Source organism: Galeopterus variegatus, unplaced genomic scaffold (genome assembly GCF_000696425.1).
Source record: "Galeopterus variegatus unplaced genomic scaffold, G_variegatus-3.0.2 Scaffold51, whole genome shotgun sequence".
In the NCBI taxonomy this organism is placed as follows: Eukaryota; Metazoa; Chordata; class Mammalia; order Dermoptera; family Cynocephalidae; genus Galeopterus; species Galeopterus variegatus.
The window spans coordinates 145135-148338 of record NW_007726162.1 but is presented as its reverse complement, the minus strand read 5'-3'; positions in this window follow the sequence as shown (position 1 = coordinate 148338).

Genomic DNA, 3204 nt, shown 5'->3' with positions numbered 1-3204 from the left:
AAAAAAAAAAAAAAAAAAAAAAAAAAAAAAAAGAGAGAGAATCAAGTTAAAAATAAATAACATTAAAATACCTAGAAAAATCTCCAGCTGTTTGGAAATTAAACAACACATTTCCAAATTCCTCATGGTGAAAACAAAAGCAAAATTTTAAAAATATCTTATATTTTATTTGAAGAGTATTCTAAAAGAAAAACAAAAAAATTAATGAATGTAATGAAATGCCACATACCAAAATTTGAGGGATACAATTACCCTTTAAATATGAAGATCTAATACAAGCATTTATAGCTTAATAGCCTTAAGTGCATATATTAGAAAAGAATGGCCTATAATCAAGCATCTAAGTTTTCACCATAAGCCATAAGAAAACCATAAATTAAGCCCAAAGGAAGTAGAAAGAAGGAAATAATAAAGATAAGGGCAGAAATTAAGAAAATAAATACAAACAATAAAGAAAAACAATAAAGTCAAAAGGTGGTCCTTTGGAAAGATTAAGAAAATTAATAAAAACCTAGCTAAAGTAATCAAAAACATAGGCAAAAAAACACACAACCTACTAATAAAGAATAAAAGAAGAGACAACACAATAAATCCTACAGACATCACAGTAATATTAAAGAAATCTCAGAAGCACCTTTATTCCAGTGAAGTTGAAAAATATAACTTCACAGTTATAAGAGCAATACAGAAGAGACAGAAAATCTGGATAGCACTTCATCTTTAAATGAAATTAGAAGATTTCTTACAAAATAAGATCTAGACCAAGATGGATCCTATCACACATTTTAAAAAATAATAATACCAAGCTTACAAACTTTTTCAGAAAATGGAGAAAGATGGTTCAACATACACAAATCAATAAATGTGATATACCGCATCAACAAAATCAACAACAAAAGCCATAGATTATCTCAATAGATACAGAAAAAGCATTTGAAGAAATTCAACATCACTTCACGATAACGACTCTCAGCAAATTATGGATAGAAGGCATATCTCCACATCTAGACCCAATAAAAGACATTTACAACAAACCAACCTCCAATATCATCCTGAATGGAGAAAACCTTTCAGAAATGGAACAAGATAAGGATGCCCACTCTCACCACTCCTATTTAACATGGTATTGGAAGTACTAGCCAGAGCAATCAGGCAAGAGAAAGAAATAAAGGGCATCAAGATTGGAAAAGATGAAGTCAAACTGCCCCTGTTTGCATGTGACATTATCCTATATATAGAAAAACCTAAAGATTCTGCCAATAAACTCTTAGAGCTGATAAATGATTTCAGTAAAGTTGCAGGATACAAAATCAACACACAAAAATCGGCAGCATTTTTATACTCTAATTACAAACTAGCAGAAAAAGAAATCAAGAAAGCAAGTCCATTTACAACAGTCACCAAAAAAATAAAATGCCTAGGAATCAATTTAACCAAGGAGGTGAAAGATCTCCACAAGAACTACAAATCACTGCTGAAAGAAATTAAAGATGACACAAAAAGATGGAATTATGGTCCTTGCTCTTGGATTAGAAGAATTAACCTTGTGAAAATGTCCATACTACCCAAAGAGATCTAAAAATTCAATACAATACTCATCAAAATACCAGTGACATTCTTCACAGAAATACAAAAAACATTCCTAACACTCACATGGAAAAACAAAAGACCCCAAATAGGCAAAGCAACCCTGAGCGAAAATAAATTAATTAATAAATTAATAAAGCCAAATGCATAACACTACCTGACTTCAAATTATACCACAAATCTCTACTAACCAAAATATCATGGTACTTCCATAAAAACAGACACATGGACTGAAGGAACAGAATAGGGAACTGAAAAATCAACCCACATACTTACATCCAACTGATCTTTGACACTGCCAACAAGAACATATATTGGGGAAAAGACAGCCTCTTTAATACATGGCTCTGGGAAAACTGGACATCCATACGTAGAAGAATGAAACTAGACCTGAACCTCTCCATATATACCAAAATCAACTTAAAATAGTAAAAGACTTAAATATAAGAGCTGAAACTATAAAAATCCTAAAAGAAAACAGGTGAAACCCTTCAGGAAGTAGGACTGGGCGAAGACTCTGTAAGACCCCAAAAGCACAGGCAACAAAAGAAAAAACAAGCAAATGAGATTATATCAGACTAAAAAGCTTCTGCACAGCAAAAGAAACAATCAACAGAGCAAAAAAGACAATGTACTGAATCGGAGAAAATATTTGCAAACTATGCATCTGACAAGGGATTAATATCAAGAATGTACAAGGAACTCAAACAACTTAACAGTTAAAAAAAAACAAATAACCAACCCAATTAAAAAGCAGGCAAAGAAGCTGAATAGGCATTTCTCAAAGGAAGATATATGAATGGCCAACAGACAGGAAAAAATTCTCAACATCACTAAGCATCAGGGAAATGCAAATAAAACCATATTGAGATATCATCTCACTCCAGTTAGACTGTCCAGTATCTAAAAGACAAAGAACAATAAATGCTGGTGAGGATGCAGATAAAGAGCAACCCTCCTACACTGTTGGTGGGACTGTAAATTAGTGCAGCCATTATGCTAAATAGTATGGAGCTTCCTCAAACAATACAGATAGAATTGCAATATGATCCAGCAATCGCACTTCTGAGTACATACCTAAAGGAATGGAAATCATTATGTTGAAGGGATACTACTGTGAACAATTATATGCCAATAATTTGAATAATCTTGAAGAAATGGATAAATTCCTAGAAATGTACAATCTACCAAGACAGAATAATGAAGAAATTAAAAATCTAAATAGATCTATAAGTAGTAAGATTAAAGAAGTAATCAAAACCTCTCAACAAAGAAAATCTTAGGACCGGATGTTTTAACTGTATAATTCTACCAAACAATTAAAGAAGAATTAATACCAATCTTCTTTAAACTTTTACAAATAATTGAAGAGGTGGAAACACTTCCAAGCTCTTCTCTAGGCCAGCATTATCCTGATACCAGAACTTCAAACAAGAAAACTATAGTCCAAGATTCCTGATCAATATTGTTACAAAAATTCTCAACAAAATACTAGCAAACTGAATTCAGTAGCACATTAAAGGAATTATACACCATGACCACCTGGGATTTATACCTGGAATGCAAAGATTTTTCAACATATAAAAATCAGTCGGTGTAATATAGCACATTAACAGA